Source organism: Fukomys damarensis, unplaced genomic scaffold (genome assembly GCF_012274545.1).
Source record: "Fukomys damarensis isolate Sample0158 unplaced genomic scaffold, DMR_v1.0_HiC HiC_scaffold_8, whole genome shotgun sequence".
Classification (NCBI taxonomy): domain Eukaryota; kingdom Metazoa; phylum Chordata; class Mammalia; order Rodentia; family Bathyergidae; genus Fukomys; species Fukomys damarensis.
In genome coordinates, this window is record NW_022900920.1 from 6,540,168 (window position 1) to 6,552,489 (window position 12,322).

At 48.8% G+C, this 12,322-nt stretch overlaps 1 long non-coding RNA gene across 2 annotated transcripts; it reads right to left on the reverse strand.

The window, feature by feature from the left end:
* Positions 1-2,178: 2,178 nt before the first annotated feature.
* Positions 2,179-10,555, reverse strand: LOC104859656. Of its 2 annotated transcripts, none has more exons than XR_779446.2 (3): positions 10,511-10,555; positions 10,263-10,322; positions 2,179-2,364 (listed from the first exon to the last, which is right to left on the reverse strand). It is a non-coding gene; the product is annotated as an uncharacterized LOC104859656 (long non-coding RNA). The 2 variants fall into 2 exon arrangements; XR_779447.1 differs by lacking the exon at positions 2,179-2,364 and adding an exon at positions 8,439-8,496.
* Positions 10,556-12,322: the final 1,767 nt, after the last annotated feature.

Consider the following 12,322-nt stretch of genomic DNA (forward strand, 5'->3'; position numbering starts at 1 on the left):
CTGAGGCATGTACAGCAGGAAGGCACCTGACAAGAGGAGAGCCGAGTCAAGGATGGGGGTGAGAAATAAAGCAGCACAGCCCAAGTCACAGTGGTAGGGGTCCCTCTGGACTCACTGCTCTCAACCTTAAACACAAGCACACTGTTAAAGAGTAGGCCCTCCCCAGCACGAAGGTGTCCTGGGATGGCTGGATGGTGCTCTGGACTCTACAGCAGCATCAAAACAAAGCCACAGTCCAGCAACCTGAATCAGGAAGTGCAGGAAGCCTCAAGCCTCACAAAGGCCCTAGAAATGGTAAGCAGCTTTATAGTAACAATGGCTCTGATCTTGTCATGAGACAGGGACTGAAAAGAGAGAGACCATCAAGCTCTGCCTTGGCCCCCGGGAGCTCTGGAGTATAGACTTCCCATATTCCCATATTCTCTTTGTCCAGAGTCCCCAGCAGGTCTAGGTTCAATGTTGTAGACCCTAGCAGCATCCACCCCCACTGCTCCCCATTCTCTTGTGCACAGGGCCTTGACTAAAGGTGAGGACCACACCTGTAATTACAGATGAGGCACATCCCTCACACAGGGGCTTCTGGGACAAAACCACTACTCTATTCTGCAGAAAAATTAATTAACTGGTAAATAATTTAAAGCATGATTACATTTTTGAACAATAGCAAAGATGCAATGTAATGCAAAAGTGCAATGAAGGCACACTTTCCATATATTTTAAAGATAAATAATTTTATTTTGATGAAATATATATATATAATTCACCACCTTGGGCCTGGGATTTAGCTCAGCGGTTCCGCTGCGTACCTCACAAGCACAGGTCCCGGGTTTGATCCCTGGTACACACACACACAAAAAAAAAAAATTCACCATCTTAATCACTCTTAAGTGTACATTTCAGTGAAGCAAGTACATTTCATAATATTGTCTCACAATCACCACCACCCATTTCCAGAACCCTTTTTACCTCGCAAAATTGAAATCTGTACTTACTAAACTCTAGTGTTCTGTTTTCCCTCCCCATTCCCCTAGCAATCTCTCCCCTTCATGGACTACACCAGGTACCTCACGGAAGTAGACTCACACAGTATCTGGTTATTTGTGTGTGTCTTATTTTGTCTAGTACAATGTCTTTAAGACTCATCCATGTGATCGCATATGTGATAATTCCTTCCTTTGGAGGCTGAATAATATTCTAGTGTAGGATGGCCCTTATTTTGTTTATTTATTCATCTATAAATGGCCACTGAGGTTGCTTCCATCTCTTACTTTTTGTGCATACTGCTGCTATGAACACGGTTATACAAATACCCCTCTGAGACCCTGACTTCAGTTTTGGGGGTCTGTTTTCAGATGTGGAATTGTTGGATCACATGGTAATGCTATGTTTAACTTTTTTGTTTGATTGTTTTATTTTTCAGTACTAGCAATTGAACCCAGGGACTTGTACTAGACTATATCCCCAGGCCTTTTATTTATTTATTTATTTTTTTTAGATGGGACCTTACTAAGTCACTAAGTTTCCCAGACTGGGCTCAAACTTGGAATTCTCTTGCCTCAGTTTCCAAAAGTGCTGAGATTACACACATGTACCATTATGCCCAGCTTTATATTTAACTTTTTTTTTTGCTTTGGAACTGGGAATCAAACTCAAGACCTTGCACTTGCAAGGCAGGCAATGGCACCACTGAGCTAAATTCCCAGTTCATGTGTTTAACTTTTTGAAGAAACATGTTTTCCACAGTGACTGTACCATTGTACCTTCCCATCAACAGAACACAAGTTGCAATTTCTTTACATCCTCCTCACACTAAATTTATTTTTTCTTGCTGCTGGTGTTGTTTTAAGTAGCCATTCTAATGGGTGTTGCTGCCAGACCATTACAGATTTGATTTTTCATTTCTCTGGTAATTAGTGATATTGAGCTCTTCCTGCGCTTATCGGTCTACTCATGTCCTTTGCCCATTTTTGACTTGTCATTGCATTTCAAATCTCTGTATCCTCTGGATTGTTTACCTGAATTTTTAGAATACAGCCTGAAACCTCCAGGAAATTACTCACAGCTGGCTGCTGTAGATCATATCCACAGAACTCACAGTTAGCTGAAATATAGGCAATTGGGCCCGCATCACCTCACCTGAGGCTGAGCTGCGCCGTGGTACAACTGCATACCCAGTAGGAAGCACGTGTCAGGCTGAAAGGCCAGGCTGAGGCATCCCCAGTGGGGGTGCTGCCGGGAAGAGTCCCCGTGCAGGTGCAGAACAAGGCTCCGGGAGTTTGAGAGATGGAAACGTCACTTTCAACTGTGTCAAGTCCAAGGCCAGGATTACTCTCACCACCCTGTCCCACCTCAACTGCTAGGCTTCTGGGGAAAATAAAGATTCAGAATAGTTTTACCAGAAAGTAGAATATACGAAGACATTTTATAAATAAGAAATTATAAACATTAGTTTTTCAATAGGCAAAATTATGAATTTACAGAAGGAGAAAATCAAATTGATTTAATAAACACGAGCAATGTTTGGTCCCACCAGTAATCAGACAGGTAAACTAAAACCAAAGAGGCATTTTTGTCAACCATCAAATTAACCGATTCTTATATGTTGTGGCAGCTGCCCTTCAAACAGGATCTTGTGGTCTGTAGTTCCAGCTATCTCAGAGGCCGAGGTGTGAGATGACTTGAGCCCAAGAGTTCAAGAAAATACAGGCAACACAGTAAAGCCCTGGCACACAATAATAAGAAACAGCAGCTTGTCTTCTGGGTGCCTGAGTGCAGCCCACTGACAGCTTGCTGGGCATTCAGAATCCAGAGCTCTGATGAGCTGAGGCTGCTCTCTTCCAGTGAGGACTGAGTGTGCCACAAGCTGGCTCAACATGTGCTTGTTCTGCATCTTGCCCTTGGGGTGGCATAGTCTGACCTGCACAATACTGCCCCCCACATCTTTCACAGGCTCATCTCCCCGATTGTGGTTTCCTGGAGGACCCAACACACCCATACACACATGCACATGTGCATGGTGCCCAGAGCAGGAGTGGGGTAGATAGAAGGTGAAGTGCCATAGATGATTGGGAGGAAACTGACAACTTGTATAAATGTCTTAGCATTGCCTACCATCCCCTCCCAAGTCCACTTAAGGAAGCTGTTCTAGGAAAATAACCACAGATCTGTGTGCACAGTTTGTCAGAAGGAGGCTTATCACAGCATTATATATAATAGCCCAAACTTGGAAGGGTCCTAAATGTCCAGCCATGGAGGTTCCAGCTCTACCCACACAATAGATGTCACATGGTCATTCAAAACGACCGTGAGGCAGCATGTTTTTCCATGGGAAAGTGAGTTCACATGGCATTTTGGGAAAGGGCGGTTGTACGGCAAATCCCTACTACAAGCCAGTCTGGGGTTGCTGTCAATTTCCCACAGCTCCTTAAACCTCCTCATGCCTCTACAGGGGAACATGGGCTAACAGAAGTTAAATCATGTGCCAAGGCCCTGTGACCAGTAAGGAAGGAAGCCTGACTTCACCACCCCCTCACAAGAAAGAGAGAAGCCGGACAAGGACATCCACTCTCTCTCTCTCTGGGTAGGAAGATCAGGGCAATAATATTCTTCTTTATTAACTGATATGCTCTGTGATTTCTATGTGAGATATATGGGGGGAATGTTATGGCGGAAAAAAGCCATGGTTTTTATTCCAATACCACAACTGTCATTTATTTCAAATTTTATATAAAATATCCCTGCAAACATTTCTTTCTAGCCATCCATGTTTTGTAACTGGCCTCTTAGTCCTTTTTGCCAGAGCCTTCAGTGTCCTCATCTGGACGAACTACCCCAGGTCACCATCCCAGAGAGCATCAGACAGGGAAGACATGCCCATCTGGCTGACTCCACACAAAATAAAAGAAACAATGGTGGGTCTGGGGATTTATCTCAGTGGCTCCCTCACCTACCTCACAAGCACAAGGTCCTGAGTTTAATCTCAGTACCCGCCAAAAAAGAAACAATGGGATGTCCAAGACTCAGAAGTCAAACTGGGCATGGTGCGGCACACCTGTAATTCCATCATTCAGGAGACTGAGGCAGAAGGACTGCCATGAGTTCAAGGCCAGCCTGGACTACATAGTGAGAGGTTGTCTCAAAAAAAAAAAAAAGACTCAGGAGCCAGAAATTTATTATATGAGCCCTACATAGTGGGTATCAGATAGTTGCTAAAATCCTATTGGTTTTTGTTGTTATTTGTTTGTTTGTTTTTTGAGGCAAGGTCTCCCTTCATAGTTCAGGCTGGCCCTGAACTCGCTATGTAGCCTAGGCTGGCCTTGAACTCACAGTGATCCTCCTGCCTCAACCTCCCAAGTGCTGGGATTACAGGTGTGCACCACCATGCCCAGCTCAAAATCCTCTTGTTTTAAACAAATTTCAATCCATGAAAAAAATGTGCATGAAATAATGTTGCATCTGGATTTATTGTAACTGCCCTCTCCAAATGTATATATTTACATATAATTGTACTTATCTATATATGTGTCTGTCTGTCCCTCCAAATATATATATATGATTTAACTCTGGTGAGTATGATTGTGGGTATCTTTAATTTTCTTTTTAGTTTTTTTGCCTTACAATTTCTGCTGCTATTTTTAAAATGGAACAGAGCAGAGCAAGGAAGAGGAGACAGGGCTGGCTGACCAAGAGCACTAAGGATGGGCTTGGGGCCTTTGTGTCTGGGAGCTGTGTGTTTATGGCCTGCACTTGGAGACAGGCGCCCCAGCCTTCCAGGAAGAGGCACCAGCATTTCCTGTAAGATCACACACATCTCAGCTAGATCTGAGTGGGACCAATCCGAACCTGAGCAATTGGATCTGATGCACACAGAGCCCCAGTCCAGAACACTGAGGCCTGTACCCGTCAAAGCATAATTGTCCCTTTGGGGGTGTGCCAAGGGCGTCCCTTGAGGTCAGGAGGACTGTGCCATACCGCAGTGGGTTCGATCTGATTTCCTCCACCCTCAGAGGAAGACCCTTTTAATGGCCCCTCCATACTCACACCTTGCCCTCTTGCAGGTACACAGGGAAGCCCCACTGGGAAATGGGGGAGCCAAAACGGTCAGGCTGATTATTGCCTCCCCTAGTAGGACTTGGAGAGGAGCAGCTCAGATATTCCCCAGTCTGTCCTTGTACGAGGCTGTGGCTGAGATGTGGCACCCTTTATAGCAAGGGTGACCGAGTAGAGTAAGAGACTCATGGTGATCTGAGAGTCCTCGGTCTCCCACCCCTCCTCAAAAGGCTTCCCTGGCTCTAACTACTCCTTTGGGGTTGGACTGGGAGTAACATTCCTGCCCATCTTTTCTGCACACCAGGAGACTCTGGACCCGTGACCTGCATTTGAGGTGAGTGCAGAGCACCAGAGGTCCAAGCAGCCTCCGTACTTCTCCGGGGTGTCCAGCAAGACACGAACCCCAGAGGACCCCTGGGATCTTTCATACTCTTGCTAAATGTGAATGGCTCTCCTTGAATCTTGGCTTTCTCCCTCTGTGAATCTTGGCTTTCACAGTGTCAAAGAGTCTCTTGACCAGGACTGATGTCCAGAACTACAGGTTGCCTGCTGGCTGAGCACATGTCATAGAGAATGGGGAACCCTGATGGAAAACAAGTAAATCATTGAACCAGCTGTCCTTCTCAAGAGCTGTTAAAAACAAGGGCATAGGTCACTCAGTGGCTGGAACCACACAAATCTTTGAGGTCTAGCTGGCTCTGGGACAGTGCAGCATTGGGCACTGTCTTTCTTCATCCATTCTACTAGTGGACCCAGGACAGCAATGCCAGGAAAAGCCCCAGCAGTGCCCACTGGTCCAGCTCCAGAGCTGAGGTGATCCTCAGTGGGAACCTTGCCACTGTTCCTTCTGCAGAGGAACTTTGGTTCCGAGAACCTGTGACAGGGAGGAGCCGAGTGCAGGGGATATGGATGGGCCAGGCAGCACCCTCTCATGGCATAGGGGCTGCCCTTGTGCCTGCCAGCCTAAAAGGCCCACCATCAGTGGGCAAATCTGAAAAGTCAAAGTTAAAGTATAACTTGAATTTCAGATAAACAAAAATAATTTTCTTAGTAAAAGTACGCCCTATACAATATTTCAGACACATTTGTATCATTGTTGACCAGAGCTTCAAACCTAACTGGGGAATCCAAGATTTTAGTAGGCAGCTCTCCCTTTCTGCCTTTAGCTTCCGCTTATCTCTGAACTTGAGGCCTCTTGACCCCAAACTGTTCCCCCAGTGACCCAGATACAGGATGGAGAGGGGCCTCAAGAGACCCAGGGAAAAGGCAGCAGCAGAGGGGTGATCCTAGCCTGGAAATTCCACCCTTCCTTACCCAGCCTCATTGTTGGGCCTTGAGAGGCATCAGGGCCTTCCAGGGAAATGGTGCCATTGTGTGTTTGAGAAGTGGTGTATATAGTGTATTATGTATATTTGTATGTAGCATGTATGTATTGTCTGTATATGTAGTGTGCAAATCTAGAAAGACTATATATGTATATGTATATAATACATCTTTATTATGAAAAGAGATTTATTTTAAGGAATTGGCTTACATGACTGAGGATCTGGCAAGTCTGAAATTTAGGAGTGGCCTGGCAGGATGGGGACCTGGAAAGAACTGATGCTGTAGCCCACATCTAAAGGCCATCTAGAGGGAGAGGCACCTGCAGTGTTTTCCTCTGAAGGCCTTCCTTCAGCTGACCAGAGGAGGCCCACCACACGGTGGAGAGGGATCTGCTTTACTCAGTGTCTACTGATAAGAATGTCACTGTCATCTTTTAAAAAAAAACACTTCCCCAGCCACAGCTAGCCTGGCGTTTGACTAAGAGCTGAGCACAATGGCCCAGAAAAGTTGACTCATAAAATTAACCATCACAGCAAAGCTGACCACTGGTGTCCCTCCAAATGCGTGTGATGGAACTTAGCCACTAAGATAATTGTCCTTTGGGAGGTGATTAAATCATGAGTGTTTGCCCTTGTAGAAGGTCTCCAGGGAAGCTGTTACCCTTCTTTGCCCTCTTGCCCTGTGAGGATGTAGTGAGATGGCACCATCTTGAAATCAGACAACAGTTTCATCAGATAGAATCTGCTAATGTCCTGATCTCAGATTCTCAAACTCCCAAATTGGAAGCAATAAATTTCTATTGTTTATAAGCTCTTCAATCTAAAGTATTTTGTTACAGCAGCAGGAATGACAAGGCCAACTACCACCAAATCCCTTCTCAGGCTGTGGTGGGCCCTGGGAATGGAGGGCAATCAGCTGTGGTACCCCGTCTTGCCTGCCCATGATGGGGGCCTTGCCTCTAGTTCACTCACGGCACCTGTTCTGGGACATGAGCCAGACACTACAGTCCTCTGACCCACCCCACCTGATGTAGACATTGCCAGGCACTCATCCTGGGAGAAGTGCCCCCCTTCCAATTGTCACCTGGTTTCACGGGGGCTGTGCCCAACCTGGGATCCAAAGTGCCTACATCATTTTAAACAAAGACCAGTACTTCAGAGCCATGGAGAGGCTCCTGGAGCTGGTAAAATTAGTGTTCAACTAGGCTCCTGCATCACATAACAAAAAGTCCCCCTCCCCAGATGATGTGTGTGTCAAAGCTGGACAGTCTCTTTATTGCAGAGACTTTTCAAAAGAGAATCATTCCTTAGTCTCTGCCCTTTCAGTTCCTACTCCGTAAGGCACACCGGGGCGGGGCAGTGAGCAGCCAGCTGACAAATGCCACAGAGTTTATGTAGTGAGCCCCAGCAGCCCACGTGGTCAGCAGAGGGCCCAGAGCCCCCAGCTGGGATGGAGGTTCTGCAAAGTGATGTTGGCTGCAAGAGCTATTCATACTTGTCAGCTTCCAGTTGATCTTTTATGTATTTAGCCCAACACTTAAAGGGGAAAATGTTCCTGTTTAAATGTTAACTATGTAAATTCTGCATGTTTTAATTCTTCTTTCATTTGCCTTCAAGGCAAACATATTCCAATTAGCAAAGAGGAAAATCTATATATTGAATAAAACTTGCAAATTTGCATCTCTCTCGGGGACCAGTCCACATCAGGTTTGTCCCCAGGAGCCTGGGAGCAGGCTGGTGGGGGAGGGGAAGGTGGCAGGAAGGCCAGGTGGAACGAGGGGCTGCTTCATGGATCCCCATCACTGTCTGCTCTCTCTCTCTGCTTGTCACTCCCTTCAAGCCAGGGCCCAGCCCCCAACTTGTCTCTGCTGGACACACAGCCATGTCTGCAGCCTGGACAAAGGGCTACGTGTGAGCTCCCTGGAAGTACCATTGGCTCTCGGAGCAATCCCAGCCCTGGTGCTAGGTAGCTGCTGTCCTGTCTTTGTGTGTGGGTGTCTAGGTCCTTTGATGGCTCCACAGGCTGATGTCCAGATGGGTGAAGGCTGAGCCTCTCCTGGTTTTGTCTTCCCGCTCTGTATCCAACCAACATGCCTAGAGAACAGGCTGCTTCTCCTGGGGCCTGAGCCATAGTGGAGGGACAGAGGCCATGTCACAGAATGGTCACAAACCACTATATGCGGACATGTTTTATCCCCTCCTCACCACTGCCTTCCACCTAGACTAGCCCCGAGGGCAGGTACACCAATACAGCATCTGGCCACCTGCTCTCTGGTCAGCCGGTGACACCTACACCCCTACACCTGTCTCCTTCAGCCCTTACTCCTGCATCTCTGGGGAGTGGCCCTGAAGCCTGTCCCCGACTGATCTCCTGAGAAGCCTCCTGGGGCTCTGCCAGATTCACACTGTAGCCCTATATAGGGACAGCCCTAGTCCCCCCCTCCACGTCCTCAGGCCCGGCAAACACTGCCAACGATCTGCTGGGCAAGTGGCTCTGGGCTCACCTCCACTGCAGGGCCCTCCCCCAGCCTGTCACACTTCCTGATGTGGATGTGTCTGGGCAGTACCAGGAGGAGGAGCCATTCCTGAGCTGCTGCAATCTGGCTATGCAAACTCTGCCTCCCTTCCCAGGAAGTCCCTCCCTCCCAGCACCAACACTAGCCTCCCACACCGAATTCCGGTTCTGCTCAGGCAATATTTGGCAGGAGTCTCCTCCTCCAGAAAGTCCTCCCTGGTGCCCCAGACTGTGCATTTCCTCCTTCAGTCCTTGACTCAAGAGCTGATTGCCAGGTGTCTGATGACCCAGGAGCCTGAGAGTGCCAAGGAGATGACCCCTCTCCTCCACACATCTTGCTTCCCTGAAGCCTGAGTCTGATCACATACAGGCTAACTGAACAAACGCCTGAATAAATGAATAAGGTGTATGTAGCTGGGGGGTCTTGGGGCCTTACAAGTTTCCAAGTATAACAAAACTGCCCTGCCTTGAAGATCACTTACCCTCGGTGGACCACCCCCTTTGTCTGGAAAGGGGCATTAGGGACAAACATTCTGACATTGCTTGCTTTGGGACAATTCTATCCTTGGTGCCTCACAGGTGCTGGTGCTCCAGGCTTCAGAGTGAACCCAAATGTTTCCCTGCTGGATACAGCCCAGGGACCTGCCTCCTTTCCCAGATATCTGGTTTAAGACTGTGCTCTTTCTGGAAACAGGGAAGGGATCATCCAAGGCCACCAGAGATGTCCCCCAGCTGTGCCTCCCACACCCACATCCTTGAATAGGGGCCTCACGGTGTGAACAGGCCCATGGTCCCTAGGATATAGGACCCAGCTCCCATAGCTCTGTCTTTCCTCTTTGCTGAGCCTGGCACAGTTAAGGGCCACCCTTGTGCCACCTCTGAAAGTGACAAGCAGCCTGAGGAGGTGGCTGAAGGGGCACTTGTAGCAGGGAAGACACACATCTGAAATTCAAAATCTGATGCTGCAGCAGCCTCAGGAGCACCTACAGCTTGGCCTGAGGCCCCACTGGGATCAAAAGCTGTGCCCGGACTCTGTCAGCAGAGAATCCAGGAAAACTTCAAACACAAAAAGCACCCTCCTTTACTAGTGGGGGCTGTGCTGGTGTACCCCACGAGGACACGAATAGGAGGCAAGTCTTGTTCCTTTGTGAGGAGGGAAAATGCCAGTGGGTTACAGAAAGAGGCAAAGCAGGGGAGAGGGAAGACATTGAGCCCTGTGGATGCCTGTGATCTGGAGACACCATTACCTCCTGCTGAGAGCCAGTCAACCCAGGAGGGCCCCAGCATCCTCAAGGGCTCTGGGCCACATCTGGACTCCACCCCCGTGAGTGATGGTGGCTGTTCCCCACTGTTCTTTGCTAGTGACAGTTTACCTGACGGCTCAGGGCTCTGCAAACATTGAGTGGCATTGCTGCTGACAAGAAGGCTTGAAGCTGGATAGGTGGACTTCAGTCAGAATCCCTCCAGCTTGCCGACACAGAACACACACAGACCCGGACTCTCAGACCTACCCCTCATGAAGACCTGCAAATGCAGGCTCCTTGGACATTCCCACTTATAACACACATGCACACACATGCCCTGCACATCTCCCACTCTCGCACCACACACATCTTCCCACCTGGGCATCCCTCGCCTACACCCACTGCAACCCTGAGGGGAGCAGGCACACAGACCTGGCAGCTGGCTGCGGTTTCCTAGGAAACCCTGACACTATCGTGTCACAGAGCCTGAGGAGGCCTCCAGAACATGCCTGACAAGCCCCCAATGCCCACCCTGGGACTTAGGAAGCCTGTGGGAGTGGGATGGATGAAGAAAAGACACCCAATTCAAAGGCTCAGGAGGGCAATGAGACAAGCACAGCTCATGCCTACCAGAGTCCCTGTAAGCCAGTCTCTGCCACCACTTGGCACAGGTTTTGCAGTGGAAGGAAGGTCCTCACCTGCTGCCCTTTTTCAGATCCACAGTAACTAAAGGGTGGAATGCTTTTGTGAGATGTCTGCCCTTCTGGAGATAAAAGCAGGTGCCAGAAAGAGAGAACTGAAAGAGAGTGGCTCCTGGAATCTACCTCACCCAGGAAAGAAGGCAGGGCAACTACTGGGAGTTGAAGTCCCAGCAAATCCAGGAAGAAGCTAATAGCCTCGATAAGGGGTCCAGACAGGAATCTCATTTCCTGAATGTAGTGCTTTTCCTGGCTCTCTACTGGGGACAGATGAGGGGTCACTTCCAAAGACACTCCACTGTCCTATGAAAGCCCTTGGAAGCATCTAGATTCCCATGTGCTATGGGGCCTGGGCAGAACCAAGATGATGAGAAGGCTCCTACTCATGTCCTGAATATGTGGAGGGGAGGGTTCCTGCTGTGCCATGACCACAAGCTTGTAGGGATCTGAGCTTGCCAGACATACCAGGGTCCTCCACTGGGGTTCTTGGGGAACAGAGACAGTGCCTGAGAGGTGTAGACACCAGTGAGGAGTGCATGGGATCAAAATAATAACTATGGGCTGGGGATTTAGCTCAGTGACACTGTGTCTGCCTCACAAGTGCAAGGCCCTGAGTTTGATCCCTAGTACCAAAAACAAAACAAAACAAAACAAAACAATGGAAGGCTGGTACAGAGGTACAGAGAGGGCAGCAGACTCCTGTCCTTCCCACTGGAGGAGTCTCCAGCAAAACCCTGCTCCAATACCTTCTTTGGTCAACAGCCACCCCCAACTGTAGAGAGAGGACAACTGGTGGCCACCATAGAAGGGACAGGGACATTTAGCAGATAAACCCCAACTCCACCTCCCTTTTGCACCAAGTGCCCAGTTCCAGAGAGGCAAGGATTCACAGGCAAGGTAGGCCTGGCTTAGGCTTCACTGCCCAGGCTGGCCCCAAGTTCCTGGATCCAGGACAGCAGGGGAAATCTGTGGTCCTTGGAGGAAGGACAAACAACCTGGGCAGAAAATAGGATGAATTGGCAAGCACAAGAGAGTGAAAACAGAAGAGGGCCTGGGGAGGGCCAGGGAGTAAGGGACCCTGGGTAGCTGACCAGACTGAGCCCAAGCTGAGGGCAATACCAGTTAGGTGCTAGCAGAGCCCTCAGGGCTGCACAGCCAAGGCTCCTGTCTCTTGAGGCCCATTCCCTCTCAAAGGTGACGTTCTCCCTCCTCTGGACCTGTGTCCACTTACACAGCACACATTTCCCAAGGGGCAGGGCTTGCTCACCAGCAGCCAGGCCCAGCCCCAGGCCACACTTGTTCTGTCTGGCTCCTCTGCAGTATGACAGACCGTTCCTCTGTGTGAGTATAATGGTGTCAGTGTACTGACAATGGTGACAAGGATGAGAGAGGACAATAGTGACACAGATGACGGGGATAAGGGTAGTGGTGATGACCAAGACAATGATGTTGGTACGTGGTGTTGATAATGATGGTGACGATGATGAAGAT